Source organism: Palaemon carinicauda, chromosome 5 (assembly GCF_036898095.1).
Source record: "Palaemon carinicauda isolate YSFRI2023 chromosome 5, ASM3689809v2, whole genome shotgun sequence".
NCBI classification, from domain to species: Eukaryota; Metazoa; Arthropoda; class Malacostraca; order Decapoda; family Palaemonidae; genus Palaemon; species Palaemon carinicauda.
Window position 1 is genome coordinate 180,078,195 of NC_090729.1, and position 19,755 is coordinate 180,097,949.

Below are 19,755 nucleotides of genomic sequence, written 5' to 3' on the forward strand. Positions count from 1 at the left end.
GTCTCCCATTTTCGGGGAATCATGTTATACCTCCAAGGTGATATGATATTTGTTACTTCCCTCATTTTATTGCCATCTTGACTATCCCAGTGCTGTTGCCATTTATCACATACCAATTTCTTGATGTAAGGTAGGAAATCGTTACATGGAATGGGATACCTCCTTGGTAGCAACTCGGATGCCGCATTCTTCGCCAGTAAATCTGCCTTCTCATTCCCAGACACACCTACATGTGCTGGAACCCAACAAAATCGAACAGTTATACCTTTCCGTCCAATAATAAAAAGCCATTCTAAAATCTTTAAAACTAGAGGGTTACTAGAATTAAAAACTTCTAAAGCTTGAAGAACACTCCTTGCATCACTAAAAATTGTAAAATTACCCTCCTTTTCCAAAGCTATTTTCTCAATAGCGGTTAATATGCCATACAGTTCGGCAGTAAATATGGAAGCTGTTAGAGGAAGTGCACCTCTACAATTAAAATCATTACTATGTACTCCAAATCCAACGCCAGCATCAGATTTGGAGCCATCAGTATATATAAAAGTCGATCCCCTATGTTCTTCGACATGTTCCATAAAAAGAGACCTGGATTCTAAGTCAGTCAAATTCTTCTTAACTCCAATAAAGTATCTACAAAAAGATATGTCAGGTAATTTCCATGGAGGCGTTGATGATACCTTGAATGGAAGCACCTTATTTCTAATCATATCCAGATTGTTTAATAATTGGTTAACCCGAAACCCAAAAGGTTGAGGAGATTTTGGGTGCAACTCAAAGTAGGTTGAGTTCCTTACAAGGCTTGCAGTTTGAAAGGCTGAAGAATTGGGGAGTCTTTGCAATCTAAACCAATACCGAATAATAGAGGACATTCGGTAAAGGTCCAGAGGCAACTCCCCAGCATCAACAAGGAGACTTGTGATAGGGGAGGTTCTAAAGGCTCCTGTGGACAATCTAATGCTAGCATGATGTATTGAATCTAGTATTTTTAACCGGCTTGGGGTTGCTGAGGAGTATATTTCGCATCCATAACTAATTTTGGAAAATATCAAGGCCTTGTATAATTTTAAAATTGTATTGCGGTCTGCCCCCCATGATGTATGGGACAAGACTTTTAAAAGATTCATAGCTTCAACACATTTAGCTTTTAATGTTTTTAAGTGAGAAACCCATGTAAGCCTACAATCAAATATCAACCCTAAAAATTTGGCTTCACTTGCACATGGGATCCGTTGACCTTTGATGTATATATCCGGGTCTGGATGTACTCCCCGTATACGACAGAAATGGACAATTGTAGTTTTACTTGTTGAGAACTTAAATCCATTCATATCGGCCCAATGGATAATTTTATCAATAGAGAGTTGGATTTTTCTCTCAACCATTGCCATTCTGGCTCCAGCAAATGATATGGAGAGATCATCCACAAATAATGTTGCAAGAACATCCCGGGGAACGACTGAGGATATCCCATTAATTGCTAGTGCAAAAAGGGTTACACTCAGCACACTCCCCTGAGGAACTCCTTCTTCCTGGCATTTACTCTGTGATAGAGCTTCCCCAACTCTCACTTGGAAAACTCTATGTGAAAGAAATGACTGGATGAATAGTGGTAGCTCACCTCTCAATCCGCACTCATGGATTCTTTTAAGTATACCGTATCTCCATGTGGTATCATATGCCTTTTCAAGATCAAAAAAGACTGTAACATGGTGCTGTTTGGAAGCAAAGGCTTCACAAATGGAGGACTCAAGTTGTATCAGCACATCAGTCGTTGAGTGCATTTTCCTGAATCCACATTGAATGGGTGATAAAATATTCTTCTTTTCAAGGTACCAAATCAGTCTTGCATTGACCATCTTCTCCATGATTTTACATAAACAAGATGTCAATGCAATAGGTCGGTAGTTTGCTGCTAAAAACTTGTCCTTACCGGGTTTTAAAAAGGCTAAAATAATGGCTAGTTCCCAAACACTTGGATAACTATGATCATGCCATATTCTATTAAAAATGCTTAAAATAAATAACTTTGTATTATAAGGTACATGTTTAATCATTGCATATGGAATTCCATCGGGTCCAGGGGCTGTATCGTTACAAGTAGCAAGAGCAGAATCAAATTCTCTTTCAGTATAAGGAGAATTGTATGACTCTTGCTTTCTTGTTGCGAAGTTTAAAACTTTCTTTTCTTCATTGCTCCTATACTGGTGACCAGGAGCTGCTTGACACTTGCACGATACATTTGAGAAATGGTCAGCCAGGGCATTGCTAACTTCGGTTGCTCCAGTCATATACTGGCCATTTATCTTTAACACTGGTGGTGGGTTTGGGGTGAATTTTCCTGCTATCTTTTTTACTTTCCTCCACACAGATGATGTTGGTGTTCTACTGTTAATGGAGGAAACAAAGGACATCCAAGACTGGCGCCTAGCTTCTTTCATGGCACGGCGGAACTGTGCTCTACATTTCTTGTATATGACTAAATTCTCCTCATTACGGTGCATGCGCAATCGAGTTAAAGACTTTCTTGTGGCTCTGTGCAGGGCAGTTAGTTCTGACGACCACCAGGGGACTGGTCGTCGTCTGAATATCCCAGTTGTTTTGGGAATGGAATTCACTCCTGCTGTGTGAAGAGTTCCATTAAGTAAGTCTATGGCATCATCAACACTTTCAAACTGTTCTGCATTTCCTTCAATTTCACTTAACTCCCGAAATCTATTCCAGTCCGCCTTATCAAGATTCCATCGAGGTGATCTTTGTAAAGGTGGACCATTGTTGGTGTTTATAATGATTGGTGCATGATCACTAGTATGCCAATCATCTAATGTTCTCCAATTAAAATCGAGAAGACAGTTAGAGCTTGCAACTGATAGGTCAATGCAGGACAAGGTACCTGTCTGTACATGAAAATGTGTGGGCTCTCCTGTATTGAGGAGTCCGACATCTTCATTCTCCAAAATTGACGATATAATATTACCCCTTGCATTTGCTAAAACATCACCCCATAAAGGATGTCTACTATTAAGGTCTCCTAGTAAGATAAAGGGTTGTGGGAGTTGTTTAATCACCTCTACTATATTATCATATGAGATGTTATCATTTGGAGGCAAGTAAAGAGAACAGATTGTGTATTTTCTCCCTATATCAATCTGTACAGCCACTGCCTGCAGAGGGGTACAGATAGACAAAGATATTTGGGGAACATCTCGACGAACGTATACAAGACTTCCCCCATGGCTCCCTGCTCGTTGATCATATGGTGTCCTATAGCTAACATACTCTCGAGGACAAGGAGTATTAGCATCGAGCTTGCTTTCTTGTAGACATACTGTTATAGGGGAGTGCTCACGTATGAGGAGCTTAAGTTGTTCATATTTCGCCCTTAAACCCTGGCAATTCCATTGCAGAATGGAGGAAAAAACTATGTTTTATTTTTTGGAAGACACCTTAGATGAAGTCTTCCCATTGGCAATATTTGATCTAACAATGTTTCCCGGAGGTAACTCTAGAGAGGATCTTGATATAGTGGGTTTTGTGTTTCTCTTTTTCTTTGTGTCCTTTTGATCTAATTGTTGAGAAGGATGGTGGACCTCAACTTGAATTTCTGATTGGTTCAATTTACCTTCTAGTTGTTCAGAAACATCAGCAGACAAGATATCATATTTATTGGAAGTCGTGACTTTAATGTTTCTTATGGTAGGAGGAGAGAGGGAGGGAGGTCTCTCTCTTTTTCGATTAAAAGGTTGTGATCTGTCAGGTTTTTGCACCTTCCCCACTACGGGTTCACCAGGTAAATTGGTTTCGAGTGCAACCTCCATCAGATCAGGCAAGGAAACGGCCTGTGAGAGGTTTGTACTATTGTTTAAAATCGGAGTAGTTGGCTTTTGAATAATTTTCAGATCTTTAAGTGTCCGTTTTGATTTTTCCACAATTTCTGGATATAGATTTTCGATGGGACTTTCAACCTCTTTAACTACTTTCATTTGTTTCTTTATCTTAGAAGTAGAGATATAATTTTCGTCTGTGCGGTTTGACAAGTTTTTCTTCAGAACCATTGAAAAAGGTTGCCCTGGTCTTATTTGCTTTTCAAGAGCTCTTTTACGAGCCTCTTTAAAAGTAACCCTTTCCATGGTCCTAATGGCCTGGATTTCTTTTTCAAAAATAAACTTTACACAGCTTTTAGATGTAGCTGGGTGTGCTTCCCCACAATGTATGCAATTAGGGTTTTCTATGCATACTCCATGACTACTTTTTCCACAGTTGGCACAAACAGCTGGCTTATTGTTTAGTTTTTCTTTACATTTCTGGCTTAAATGGCCATACATTTGGCAATGATAACATCGCAATGGTGACGGGATATATGGTTTTACCTTCAAAGATAGCCATCCAGCTTTTATAACATTTGGTAATCGGCATTGATCAAATGTTATAATCAGAGTAGCAAGAGGGATACGTTGTTCTCCAACTCTCTTTCTCATTCTGACTACTTTAACTACTCCTTGACTTTTCAGTTCATCCTCTATTTCTTTCTCCTCTATATCCAACAATTCTGGAGCATATATTACACCTCTACTCTGGTTGAAAGTAGGGTGTGAAACGCATTTTACGCTATGACCATTCAATGTTGTAAGTGTTTTTAACCTTTCACCTTGTAATGGGGACAGTGTCTCTATCAAGAGACTTCCATTTCCCTGGGGTAAAATTTTTGGCTGCCCTCCACATAAATTAACTATTTCTCTATTAGCTTTAAAAACATTTATACGCTCATTTCTTCCGTTTTCAAATTCCAAGATAAAAAATTTTTCATAATTCACTACTTCATAGTGACCAGGTAATACTTCTACTTTTCTATATCTTTCTGTATTGTCATCATTTTTCACTCTCTCTCTCTTCTTCTCTAGCGTTTTATTATTCACATGACGTGAATAAGGTTCTAACGTTACAATGTTAGAACCCGAGTTGGAGCTGTCAGTACCGAGGTCCATGTTTGTATTTTCCAGGTCGTCAACAGAGGTGTTGGGTTTTTTTGAAAAAGCAAGCCGGGTTATCCACCTCTTATCGGAGGATGTCAGTCCTCCTATCCCATGTGGCCCAACACGAGAAGAGGCTTCAGCGGGGACCAGTCCTCTATTAGAGAGGGGCTGCCTCTCTTAAGGTGGGCGTACACTGGTCAGTGGGGGTAGTTAGCCCCTCCCACCGTCGACTCCAATGCCTGGCGTCACCCATTACCCGCAAATATGGGTGACTTAAGACCGGATCACTGGAGCCCGACTCTTAACAGACTTGGTCTGCACCCAATGGGGTCTGCCAGAGGGTGATGGCATCTAAATTGGCACAGGTTGAGATGGAATGCAGTCCATCCCACACTGTGCCAAATCCAAAGCAGCATCCAAAGTAAAATCGAACATGCCAAAGTCGTCAACAATATCGAGCCCAAAAGGAAGAGATGGGAGAAAAAAAGAAATAATCAAAAGTAAAAGAGAAAGTGCTGACTGATTTAGTTGAATCGACAGCTGGGCACCGAGGTCCAATGGGAAGTAGTTCCCACTGTTCATTAGAGCCCAGATGCTAATCCCTAAGCCCCCCATCCTCGTCAAGGCTTCAGCATCTGGGGGGAGTCCCTTATGAACCCATGCACAAAACCTTGGACATGAATCTCACCCTGTAAATGGTAAATGGTAAATGATCTTTCTCCTTGCCTTAGCTTCAGCCAAGATAGTAAGCAGGCTACATGGGCTATGTCACCTTATGTCCCACTCCAGAGGGTGGAGAGAGTTATCTTTTTTTTTTTTTTCTTTTCCTCTTCGAGTTTGTGGTCTAAACACAAAATCTGGTTGTGCATGATATCAGATTTGACTCTTTCATGATACTCTCTCAAAGAGGTAACTGATGACCTGGATAATCTGTTACTCTATCCCGTGAGAGCAATCTAAATATTTGAAAAGAAGTGCTTATCTTGGACTTGAAATTTCTAACTTGTTTGTGAGCACAGGTTGCTCCAAAAAGGTGTCGAGAAACCGTTTCCTTTTGGCTGATTGGAACTATCACGAGAGCGTATAGATAGTCGCCATGGGCCACCTAGGGTATATGATATACGTGGTCTTGCCGCAACCCTAGCATTCCGCTAGAACCACGTGGTAGCCCAAGTTCTCAGAGCCGGTGTCTGGAAGAGGCAAAACACATTTTCATGGATCCTTACCTGAAAGATTGCATCACAGATGCTATTGCTGCAGCTCAACAAATAGTCTAACTTAAAACTTCCCTATTGTTATCAAAGGCACCAGTTATAAGGGTATTAATGTGGATCAAGGCTGGGTTTGATCATGATTGGACCTGAAGCTCTCGCTTGGAATAAACCCTAATGTAAGTAAGATTAACACGCTCTTTCAGTTATATTTGAATAATATTTGATTCAATAAATGAATTATTGTTATTAGCTAAGTTACAACCCTAGTTGGAAAAACAGGATGCTATTAGCCCAAGGGCTCCCAACAGGAAAACAGCCCACTGAGGAAAGGAAATAAGGAAATAAATAAACCATAGTACATGAGAAGTACTGAACAATTTAAATATAATATTTTTAAGAACAGTTACAACATTAAAACAGATCGTTCATATATTAACTATGAAATGAGACTTATGTCAGCCTGTTCAACATAAAAAAAATTTGCTGCAAGTTTCAATTTTAAATATTTAACTTAGCTGGTGAATATATAATAGCTGCTGCTCCAGCGGCTCGACAGAAAAACACACAAAAACTCGCGAGCGATCGCTATGAAGGTTGCGGGTGTGCCCACCAGCGCCAACTATCGGCCAGATACCGCATATGCATGTAAACAAGCCTCAATTCTTCTCTGTCGGCCTTAACGACAAGACGTATCATTACTCGCTGTATAACCTGGAGTTTTTTCAACAGACTTGGTGAAGTACTTCATTTTGGTTTGAGCTTTCGCAGTGCAGGTGTTTTTCCTCAACTTAAACTCTTGAACTCTTTTTTGGACAGATTTAATTGTTGATGACTTGGATTGTTTTTTGGACTTTCTTTGACTAATTCAAAATGGCTGACGCTTCTCAAATTCCTAGATTTCGTAAGTGTAATGCTAGGGATTGCAATAGGCGTCTTCCAAAGGCCTCTCTCGACCCACATACTGTGTGTTCTAATTGTCGGGGTAAAACCTGTCAATTAGGAGATCGGTGTGAGGAATGCGTGGGCCTTTCAGAATTCGATTGGCTCGAATATGACAAGTATTCTCGTAAGCTAGAGAGAGATAGGGTGAGGAGGAGTTCCTCTAGATCAGTAGATTTTTCCTCTCCCCATGCCCCTGAACCTAATCCTTCCTCTGTAGTGGTTGTGCCTGAACCCCCTACTGGCACTCAGGAACCATCAATGCGGGACATGTTACGTGCCATTCATGCTTTGGGTGAAAGAGTTGAGTCGTTAGCTACAGATCGTAATCAACTCATGGCTGACGTTAAAGAGCTAAAGTGTCAGAGTGCCACAGCGGAAAATCGTGGGAAAGTGATTAGTGCGCAAAGTGTTTTCAGTGTTGCGACCGAGGGTTCGTCTGTTCGTGCCTGTCGATCGCCTAGTCCGAGACCTCTTGCAAGCTCCCAAGCCCAGGGGAGAAGTAATGTCGTACGACTTATGGGTTCGAGAGGCCTTGATCAGCGAACAGACGTTCCCTCTATGGTAACAGGCGTGTCTCATCAAGACCGCCCCTACCATAAGACGAGAGAGACCATTTTCTCCTCGTCATCCGAAGGCTTTTCGCATAAGAAACCGTGGAGCAAGGTTTCAAGGCCCTTGAAGCGAAAGTCGCGTCCTGGTTGTAGCCATTGGGACAGCTCTGACCCTTTGCAGTCATCGGAAGACTGCTCGCCGCCTAAGCAGCAACGTTACACAGGCTCAGAGAGTCTTGGTGTAGGCAAGGTTGTGCAGTCTCAGACGTTAACCCCGTCTTTTACCGCACCCATTCCTGTTGATCCTAAATGGGTTGTACTGCAAGACATGCAGATCAAGCTCGCCTCCCTTATGGAAGACTATTCTGCTAATAAGGTTCACGATGATCCTCGCCGCTTAGCTAATCGAGATCCTGGCCTTCAGCCGCCAAAACGAGCTTTTGCTCGTCCTGTTGATGTTGGCGTTACTAAGTCACGTCAGTCACGCTTTGTAGAGCCTCACTCGATGCAGTCACGTGTTGACTTTCAGCCGCATATGGACGTTCAGCCACTTCCTAATGCTCTTGTTGACGTTCAGGACGTTCGCCAACCAGCGGAGTTGACTTGTTTTGACGCTGAGCGTCAACCACCGCAGTCTAGAGTTGTTTTGACTGCTCAGTCTAGGCAGTCAAAACAGTCTCGAGTTGACGTCGAGCGTCCTCCCGCTCCTGTTGTTGTTGACAGTCAGGCTGTTAAGCAGTTACATGACGTAGCGTCCTGGACTGCTACTGATGCACCAGTGCGTGTTGATTCTGCGTGTCAAGCATTGCCAACCCCTTTGCTTGTTACTCAGCAGTTGTCGGATGAAGATCCTTCAGATGAGGACGTTGCTGACCCTCATCATGATAATCATCCTTCGGATGTAGACGAACCTAGAACGGTTCCTCCTTCAATGGACTTTAAGAAAGTCATGTTAATTTTCAAGGAGCTTTTTCCCGATCACTTTGTTACCGTTGCTTCTCGTTCGCCACCGTCTGAGTTTGCTCTAGGCTTACCTGCTAACATGCCAGCCTTTACTAAGCTAGTGCTTTCTCGCTCTTCCAAGAGGGCTTTACGACTTTTAGGCGACTGGTTGGATACCAGGAGGAGTTTGGGGAAGACGGCCTTTGCCTTCCCTCCGTCAAAGCTCTCGTCTAGATCGAGCGTCTGGTATGCCACGGGAGAAGTTCTCGGCTTGGGAGTCCCTGCCTCTGCCCAGGGTGACTTCTCAAGCCTCGTAGACTCTCCCCGCCGCCTAGCCATGAGACGCTCGAAGATTAGTTGGTCCTCCTCGGACCTTGACCATCTGCTGAAAGGCGTATACAGGGCCTTTGAAGTTTTCAACTTCCTTGACTGGTCATTAGGAGCTTTAAGTAGGAAAATCTCGTCGGCTGATAGAGATGTTTCCTTACTTATAATGTCATGTATGGATAAAGCCATCCGCGATGGTTCCAATGAGCTCGCCTCCTCTTTTACGTCGGGAGTCTTAAAGAAGCGAGAGTCCCTTTGCTCTTTTCTTTCGGCAGGAGTTACTCCCTGTCAGAGATCAGAACTGCTCTTTGCTCCCTTATCAACGTCTTTGTTTCCGCAACAATTGGTTAAGGACATAGCTTCTTCGCTTGTGCAGAAGGACACCCATGACTTGATGGCGTCCTCTGCTCGCAAAGGGACTCCTTCTACATCCTTTGCTGTAAGACCCAGGATCGAGACTCCGGCATCCAGATTTATCCCGCCCTTTCGTGGCAGAGCTCCCAGCAGGGGAAGTACTCGTGCCGAGGGAAAGAGAGGAAAGAAGAGAGGAGCCAAGTCCTCACGTGGCAGAGTCTGACTGCCCACAGCCTCAGACAGCGGTAGGAGCCAAATTGAAGAGCTTCTGGCAGGCCTGGGAGAAGAGGGGCGCAGACCAACAGTCTGTTCGGTTGCTCAGAGAGGGGTACAAAATTCCGTTTGTACGCAAACCTCCTCTAGTGACAACTCCCATCGACCTCTCTCCCAGGTACCGAGAGGAGTCAAAGAGACAAGCCCTAAACCTAGAAGTGTCTCTGTTGCTAGAGAAGGGAGCGGTGGTGAAAGTCTCGGACCTTCAATCACCGGGGTTTTACAACCGTCTCTTCCTAGTCCCAAAGAAGACAGGAGGTTGGAGACCACGAAGTCAGTCTTAGCAGCGGTCAGAAAAGGAGACTGGTTGGTCTCTCTCGACCTATGAGATGCGTACTTCCACATTCCTATACACCCAGATTCCCAACCGTTTCTGAGGTTTGTTTTCAGGAATGTGGTATACCAGTTTCGGGCCCTGTGCTTTGGCCTAAGTCCTGCTCCTCTCGTGTTTACGAGGCTCATGAGGAATGTGGCAAAATTCCTCCATTTATCGGGAATCCGAGCCTCCCTGTACTTGGACGACTGGCTTCTCAGGGCTTCGTCCAGTCATCGCTGTCTGCAGGATCTTCATTGGACGTTGGATCTGACCAAGGAATTGGGACTTTTGGTCAACCTAGAAAAGTCCCAGCTGATTCCATCCCAAACTATACTATATTTAGGGATGGAGATTCGCAGTCCAGTTTTTCGGGCTTTTCTGCCTGCCACCCGAATAGATCAAGCCCTGCTCAAAGTCCAACTAATGTTGAAGAGAGAACGGTGCTCAGTCAGGAATTGGATGAGTCTAGTAGGAACTCTATCATCCCTAGAGCAGTTTGTCTCGCTAGGAAGACTGCACCTTCGGCCTCTCCAGTTCCATCTAGCCTTTCACTGGAACAAGGACAAGACGTTAGAGACGGTCTCAATCCCGGTCTCCGAACCAGTAAAGGCATGCCTGAAATGGTGGAACAACAATATCAGTCTGAGAGAGGGACTTTCCCTAGCAGTTCAGAACCCAAACCACGTACTATTCTCAGACGCGTCGGATTTGGGTTGGGGTGCGACCCTGGACGGTCGGGAATGCTCAGGTCTGTGGACCTCAAGTCAGAGGAGCATGCACATCAACGGCAAGGAGCTTTTGGCAGTCCACTTGGCCTTGATGAAATTCGAAAGTCTCCTTCGAAACAAAGTGGTAGAGATCAACTCCGACAATACCACAGCCTTGGCGTACATCTCCAAGCAAGGAGGCACACACTCCCTCACGCTGTACGAGATCGCAAGGGACCTGCTCATTTGGTCAAGAGATCGAGGCATCTCCCTGTTAACGAGGTTTATCCAGGGCGACTTGAACGTCTTGGCAGACTGTCTCAGTCGGAGGGGTCAAGTAATTCCCACGGAATGGACCCTCCACAAGGACGTGTGCAAGAGTCTTTGGTCGACTTGGGGTCAACCCACCATAGACCTCTTTGCCACCTCGATGACCAAGAGACTTCCAATCTATTGCTCTCCAGTCCCAGACCCAGCAGCAATACACATAGATGCATTTCTCCTAGATTGGTCTCATCTGGACTTATATGCATTCCCACCATTCAAGATTGTCAACAAGGTACTGCAGAAGTTCGCCTCTCACGAAGGGACAAGGTTGACGTTGGTTGCTCCCCTCTGGCCCGCGAGAGAGTGGTTCACCGAGGTACTTCGATGGCTGGTAGACTTTCCAAGAAGTCTTCCTCTAAGGGTAGATCTGTTACGTCAGCCCCACGTAAAGAATGTCCATCAAAGCCTCCCCGCTCTTCGTCTGACTGCCTTCAGACTATCGAAAGACTCTCAAGAGCTCGAGGCTTTTCGAAGGAGGCAGCCAGTGCGATTGCAAGAGCGAGGAGAGCTTCTACCATTAGAGTATACCAGTCGAAGTGGGAAGTCTTTCGAGACTGGTGCAAGTCAGCATCTGTGTCCTCGTCCAGTACATCTGTAGCCCAAATCGCAGATTTTTTTTTACATCTGAGAAATGTTCGCTCCCTCTCAGCTCCCACGATTAAGGGCTACAGGAGCATGTTGGCTTCGGTCTTTCGGCATAGAGGCTTAGATCTTTCCAACAATAAAGATCTCCAAGATCTCCTTAAGTCTTTCGAGACCTCTAAGGAACGTCGTTTGGCAACTCCTGGATGGAACTTAGACGTGGTCCTAAGGTTCCTCATGTCAGACAGGTTTGAGCCATTACATTCAGCCTCCCTGAAGGATCTCACCCTCAAGACACTTTTCCTAGTGTGCTTGGCTTCGGCTAAAAGGGTCAGTGAACTTCATGCCTTCAGTAAGAACATCGGCTTTTCTACAGAAAAAGCCACTTGTTCACTTCAACTTGGTTTCCTAGCCAAAAATGAACTGCCTTCTCGTCCTTGGCCTAAATCTTTTGATATTCCTTGCTTATCAGAGATCGTAGGCAACGAACTGGAAAGAGCATTATGTCCTGTTAGAGCTCTTAAGTTCTATTTAGCTCGTACTAAGTCATTACGAGGTAGATCTGAGGCATTATGGTGCTCAGTTAAGAAACCATCATTGCCTATGTCAAAGAATGCTTTGTCATATTTTATCAGATTTTTAATACGAGAAGCTCATTCTCACTTGAATGAGAAAGACCGATGTTTGCTTAAGGTTAAGACGCACGAAGTAAGAGCTATAGCAACCTCCGTGGCCTTCTAGCAAAATAGATCTCTGCAAAGTATTATGGACGCGACTTTTTGGAGAAGCAAGTCAGTGTTCGCGTCATTTTACTTAAAAGATGTCCAGACTCTTTACGAGGACTGCTACACACTGGGTCCATTCGTTGCAGCGAGTGCAGTAGTGGGTGAGGGTTCTACCACTACATTACCCTAATTCCAATATCCTTTTTAATCTGTCTCTTGAAATGTTTTTAATATTGTTTTTTGGGTTGTACGGAAGAATAAGAAGCCTTTCGCATCCTGGTTGATTTGGCGGGTGGTCAAAGTCATTTCTTGAGAGCGCCCAGATTAGGGGTTTTGATGAGGTCCTGTTGTATGGGTTGCAGCCCTTGATACTTCAGCTCCTGGGAGTCTTTCAGCATCCTAAGAGGATCGCTGGGCTTCGTGAGGAAGACAGACTTACAAGGCAGAGTAATCGTCTAAGTCAACTTCCTTACCAGGTACCTATATATTTGGGTTTTGTTATATTATAACTGTCAAAAACTCTAAGCATATACGCTGTAAACTTAATTAACTCTGGTCTCTACCCACCACCTTGGGTGTGAATCAGCTATTATATATTCACCGGCTAAGTTAAATATTTAAAAATGATATTTTAATTATAAAATAAATTTTTGAATATACTTACCCGGTGAATATATAAATTAAAGGCCTTCCCTTCCTCCCCAATAGAGACGCAGCGGGACGAGAAGAATTGAGGCTTGTTTACAAGCTTATGCGGTATCTGGCCGATAGTTGGCGCTGGCGGGCACACCCGCAACCTTCATAGCGATCGCTCGCGAGTTTTTGTGTGTTTTTCTGTCGAGCCGCTGGAGCAGCATCTATTATATATTCACCGGGTAAGTATATTCAAAAATTTATTTTATAATTAAAATATCATTTTTTGAAGTTCTACAGATTCAACTACCCGATTAGGAAGATCATTCCACAACTTGGTCATATCTGGAATAACAGTTCTAGAATGCTATGTAGTATTGAGCCTCATGATGGAGAAGACACGACTATTAGAATGGACTGCGCACCCAGTATTAAGAACAGGATGATACTGTCCAGGAAGATCTCGATGTAAAGGATGGTCAGAATTATGAAAACTCTAATGCAACAGACATAAACTAATTGAACGACTTTGCCAGATTTTAATATCTAGATCAATAAATTTAATAGATCTCAAGTTCCTGTCCAACAAATTAAGATGAGTATCAGTAGCTGAAGACCAAACAGGAGAACAATACTCAAAACAAGGTAGAATGAAAGAATTAAATCACTTCTTCAGAATAGTTTGATCACTGAAAATCTTACAAGACTTTCTTAAGCCAATTTTTTGTGCAATTGAAGAAGACACAGACTGCATTTCTCAAAAGAAATTTTGCTGTCGAGAATCACACCTGAAGTTTTAAAAGTCATACAGTTACTGTAAAGAAACATTGTCAATGCTTGACCTACTTACAATCATGTGACACTTAGTGTTTATATGGCTTCGTTTCTGTCTTAGACTTGACCTAAAAAGGTTTAGACTCTATAGCCCTGCCTCTTTACAAGCTGGCTAAACCATCTGTGATTGATCCACTTTTGATTTTACTCATACGTAGTTGTAAATGTCAGGGGGAAAGCGAGTACCTATTAGCGGAAACAACCCCCACCTCAAGAAGTCTTCTATTTAAATGACTCGGAAGTTTTTATCTGCTTAGGAATAAACTACAAATTAAAAAAGAAAAAAATATATTTACTTTTCCTAGCTTTACAAACTCAAGTCCTTTAATCAAAGTTCCTGCCTCAACCGTCCCGCAATTCTTTGACCAGAAGATGGCGACGTAGGTGATTCAGCATTGCATAGCGCTGCCATGCATTGGGATTTCCTAGCAACCTTTTATGATGCATCTAACCTTTTTTCTTTTTTGATTGTCTGGATGTAGAAAACCCGACTAGGAGTAACCTATTTAAATGGCTTGAGTTTGTGTAAAATACAAATTGTTTATAAAATTTGTAGTGTTTGAAGATAGGCATGTTGGACAGGTGAATGACCCAATTATGTGCTTGCATGAGAAAAGAGCAAGTACAGGTACAGTATTATTACTATTGTTAATGCCATATTTTTTTATTTGTTCAAATTTAATACTTCATTAAGCTATATACAGTGTGTAATAAGGAATGCACTTAATTTAATCATACTCAATTTTTTTTATCAAAAATATTTTGATATGCCTCAACAAATTTTGCATCCAAATTCTCCAAGAATTTTTTATGATCTTTAAGTCCGTTAGAGAAATTATTTTTGCTTCTGTGGGCCGTGTCATATTTTCGTGTGCCAGAATGATCGTCAGTAGTAGTTCCATCCATACTGTGCATTAAAGTGTTTTATATAGCCATAAAAATATAACTCTTACTGTAGTACTGTATAGATTTATGTCCCTGAATGCTGTCCAGTTTCATTCTTTGGATTTTCCCCATGATTTACGTCATTGGGTGCTGTGAAGTCTGATATGTGTTTTTCTTACAGAGTTGGCTGCCAAATATTGCATCTAGAGAACTCGGACATAACTTACAAGACCTATGTTTATCTTACAACACAACTTACAAACACTGTAGGCAAGATTTCTCTCACATGAGCTAACAGATGGTCAATTACAAGAAATAGAAAAAAATATAGAAGAGACTTGCATGGAAATTACTTGGCTTGATTGCTAATAAGTAAATACAGTTTCTGTGTTTAAGTATATTTTATAAGTGATTCCATCATTCACATACTGTACTTGAAAAAAATTGGAAAATTAAGTTTTTAGCTGTAACTTGCAAAAAAAAAAAGAAAAAACGATTGAACTGCCTTGTGAGAGAGAAAATTACAGTACATGAACCTAAAAATGAAGAATTTTGAGAGAATTATGCATCATGGCTGTAAAGGAAAGAAACTGAACCAAACTGATAGGTCTGAGATTGGAACTGATTATATGAAAAAGAAAATGAATTTAAATAGTAGCTGCTTGTGTGAATGTTGAGTTTTTTGTGTATCAAAATTTGCTCTGAAAGAAATTACATGTAATATAATAACAGAAACAGCTAACCATGTACTGTACTGTGTCAACCGTAAAATTATTTGTGTCACTCTTATGAGGTGGTAATTGTGACCCAGAAGTGGAAATGGAAGTATCCTGTGTATATATATTTCAAGATATTTTATGGTAAATAGCACATGCATGAACAAGGATAATGCAATTGAGAGGATGTTATTTTGATAAAACCATTATATCACTAGAGTACAAAAACCCATCACCATAAGTCTGGGTATAAAAATTAAGACATTACCGTACAGCGCTCTTTTTTATTGCATAGGTGTGAATCTACATACTGTACTGTATTAAATAGTGTATGGTCAATGGAATATAGATATTTTAACAATTTTATGTATAAAAGATGCTATCTAAAGGCTTTCTTCTTCAATACTGTATAGAGGTGACGCACACTAGTTTTGGCATGTAAATGTCATCCAGAACGATTTAATGTTAATTTTAAAATGAATGAGCCTGAAAGGCTACTACTGTACATATAAGGCAAGCTTTGAGATAAATCACATTATAAATAGGTATATTCTGTATTGTATATATATTTTATCATACTCATTTTTCTCATTTGGTCATGTGGAACCATAATGGTGTGGACTTATGGTTTTGCGCTATATCTCAAAGGGCGAGATAACTAGTCACCTGCTCCTTTTTAATCAACTGTCCTCTTTAATCAGATCAAGGCTACCCTATTGTATGGTAGGTCCATGAGTGAGAAACCATATGGTGATTGTAATATTTACTACTAATGTCATTTGAAGGAAAATTGGATTTTACGATAATTTAATAGGTCACTTTATTTCATAGCTGCATTGAAATTTTACATTGTGCAGAGATTTCTACTTGCTTTGTAAGAAATGTCCTTATGCTTAGGTTTTTAGAGAAAATCTCTAATTTAATCTAATTTGATCTAATCTAATTTGATCCAAGCAGACACTGGTACCTATTTGCAGTAGTGTTTGTGAAGCACTTTACTACTAAGTTTATAAAACTTAGTTATGAATGTATGGTTTTCCCTAACTTTGCAAATGACATTTTTATACTTTCTAATTTTTAGGTTGCAAGTAGCCCATCAAAATCAAATTCACTACTGTATACCGTTTGAATAACTTCCACACAAAGTAAAGCATATACAGTATGATAGATATTCCTGTCGTGATAAGGACTTTAACGCATGTCTTTCAGTTTTGGTATGTGGGTGACAATGACTTGAACCAAGGACTCTCATACCCTTTCCTATTCAAAGACGCACTGAACATGATGTGCCTTGGCTAGGTACTGTATCTTACAGTATAAGCAAAATTTATATTATATATTAAATATCTATTACTACAAAAATTTACTAATTTTAAGTGACATGGCTATCTTTTATATTTTTTACCTGAAACTTGGACCGAGAACTTGTTGTAGGTACTATTTTTTTTATATAAAATGCAAGCATATTACTGTTGCAACAGTAGAAGCTTCATGAACAAATTTATCCTCTTCTAGAAACGAAGGTACTGTATACTGTACACTCGAGAAGAACTTTGTAAAAATTTGAAGAGCAAAGGAATAATGAATTAAAATTCATAAGTATTGCATATCAAGAACAAAATCAGATTTTCCAAATATGAAACATTCCTACCTGGCACTCATCTATAATTTTGTACAAAAATTTCATTAGTGTATCTTTCTTTGTTGATGTCGGTTACCCCCCAAAATTGGGGGAAGTGCCTTGGTATATGTATCTTTCTCTATTGTAACCAATACTGTGTATCTTTTCAATTTTTGTCTAGATCGTGATTAAGAAATCTATAATCTTACTTTACTTTTCTTAAGAATCTGTTATGGACCTGACCTAAACCTTTCTTTCTTTTTTTTTTTTTTTAAAGTCATCATAAGATAATTAAATTTTGATTGCCAAGATTCGGGTCCAGCATTAACATTTACGTTTGTGAAGCTATCCGAGTTAAGTGACTATATGATAAATAAAAAAATCTTTGTCATCATTATGATAACAGATTTTCCATAATATGCTCAAAAACTACCTTAATATTCACCGAGGCTTTTAAGTAGATTTATTGCTGATATTCTTCTGTTCAATTGCCTTCATCTTTAAAGTATTTAAATTTTCTAATGTATATCATATGTCTAATCCCAACTTGATCTTTTCACACTTAGTAATACTGTAATTACCAAGTACCATACAATAAAATAATCACACTCACAAACGCACTCATGTTTGAACAAGCTTTTAGAAGTGCTACTCAACCACTTAACCCGTCCAACCCCCCCCCCCTCACACTTGCATTTCTGAATGACAACACTTTATTGAATGTTTTTATCATATTATCATAAGTACTGTACTACAGTACATTTAATTATGCAAATACTCACAATTTTATATATTTATAGATTGCACTCGTTCATTATAAATACTGCTATTTACCCATAGAGTCATAATGTTGAGTTAATGATATTTTCATCATATTGTCTAGTACTACGTACACTTTCACACATGAGGAACATTTATTTTGTGGTCAGCCAACAGGAAAAAGAAGTGATTTACACTCTTGTTATATATAGATGGTTAATAGTTTGTCATTAATTTCAGACATTTTAACATCTTCAAAAATTAATTAACGTAAAATTCATTCTACCCTGGGAATAACTTACAAAGGTGACATTGACATTTGGCCTCAAGTCTCGAAGAGAGAATTAAGAACAGTAATTGACTTAAATTATTATATACTTATATTATTTTTGCCTGATTCAAGTTCTTAACTGAAGATCAAAATCAATCCATCCCCAGCATGACACAGATTTTATTAAATGTATGGAAGCACAAATAAAATTAACCAGGTTTAGGTCTGGCTAGATTTTTTTATGGGTGGCTAAGAAGAAATACCAGGTGATTCCCAGCTGATGACTTTAACTCCCATAAGATAACCTACCTTGCCACAAACTACAAGAGTTCCACTCTCAAGATGGTATGCTTATGGCACTGTACTGCCTTGTATCATTTCTTTTGTGATAATAGTTTTGTGTATAGTGAGTATCTTCATGTAGAAAATGTGTTTTTATATGAAGCTATAGTTTTGTAACAATTTTACATTATGAAGTTTTTGATTTGAAAGAAAAATTTTATGTTATCTATAATTACTAAGAAGGGTTATTGATGATTTTACACTTCTAATAATAGATATTTTTCCAAACTGTATTTTTTATTAAATATAGTTACAGCTGGGATGTTATTACTTGCTATGGTCCTTTTAGCTTAAGATATAATAGATTAATATTAGTTTAATTGTGAGTCGAATACTGTATATGTGGGTTTTTCTGAAACTGAATTATTTCCTTTTTTATTTTTGTCATTGGACTGTGATTCAAAATCAATTGTTGATTTTATAAGTATTTATATTACTTATGAATAATTTCTTGTTGAAATAAACACTTGTTAATCTTGATTTTACTTTTACTATTCTATTTTTAGGTTTTTCCAAGGGACCACTGAGTCTGTATTCTTTCTTTTCATAAAACTGGGTCAAAGGATTTCCTCTTGAAAAATGATATTTTGATTATAAAATAAATTTTTGAATATACTTACCCGGTGAATATATAATAGCTGACGTCTCGGACGGCTCGACAGAAACACAAAAAAACTATTTTTAGGTTTTTCCAAGGGACCACTGAGTCTGTATTCTTTCTTTTCATAAAACTGGGTCAAAGGATTTCCTCTTGAAAAATGATATTTTGATTATAAAATAAATTTTTGAATATACTTACCCGGTGAATATATAATAGCTGACGTCTCGGACGGCTCGACAGAAACACAAAAACTCGCGAGCGATCGCCATGAAGGTTGCAGGTGTGCCCACCAGCGCCGACTATCGGCCAGATACCGCATATACCAACGTCAACCTTGTCCCTTCGTGAGAGGCGAACTTCTGCAGTACCTTGTTGATGACCTTGAACGGTGGGAATGCGTACGCGTCCAGGTGAGACCAGTCCAGTAGAAACGCATCTATGTGGGCCGCCTCTGGATCTGGGACTGGAGAGCAATAGGTCGGGAGCCTTTTGGTCAACGAGGTGGCAAAGAGGTCTATGGAGGGTTGACTCCAAGTCACCCAAAGACTCTTGCACACGTCCTTGTGGAGGGTCCATTCTGTGGGGATCACCTGACCTCTCCGACTGAGACAGTCTGCCAAGACGTTCAAGTCCCCCTGGATGAATCTTGTCAACAGGGAGATGCCTCGATTTTTTGACCAGATGAGGAGGTCCCTTGCGATGACGAACAGTGTGTGGGAGTGAGTGCCTCCTTGCTTGGAGATGTACGCCAATGCTGTGGTGTTGTCCGAATTGACTTCTACCACTTTGTTTCGAAGAATGCTCTCGAAACTCGTCAAGGCCAAGTGAACCGCAAACAGCTCCTTGCCGTTGATGTGCAT

At 40.5% G+C, this 19,755-nt stretch overlaps 1 protein-coding gene across 1 annotated transcript in view; it reads left to right on the forward strand.

Annotated features, from left to right (window-relative positions):
• The window catches only part of LOC137641656 (uncharacterized), a 57,681-nt gene extending 38,913 nt beyond the window's left edge, over positions 1–18,768 (forward strand). The window contains exon 4 of the mRNA XM_068374410.1: positions 14,767–18,768. The gene's annotated coding sequence lies outside the window, so the exon portion shown is untranslated. The remainder of the gene's footprint in view (positions 1–14,766) is intronic.
• Positions 18,769–19,755: the final 987 nt, after the last annotated feature.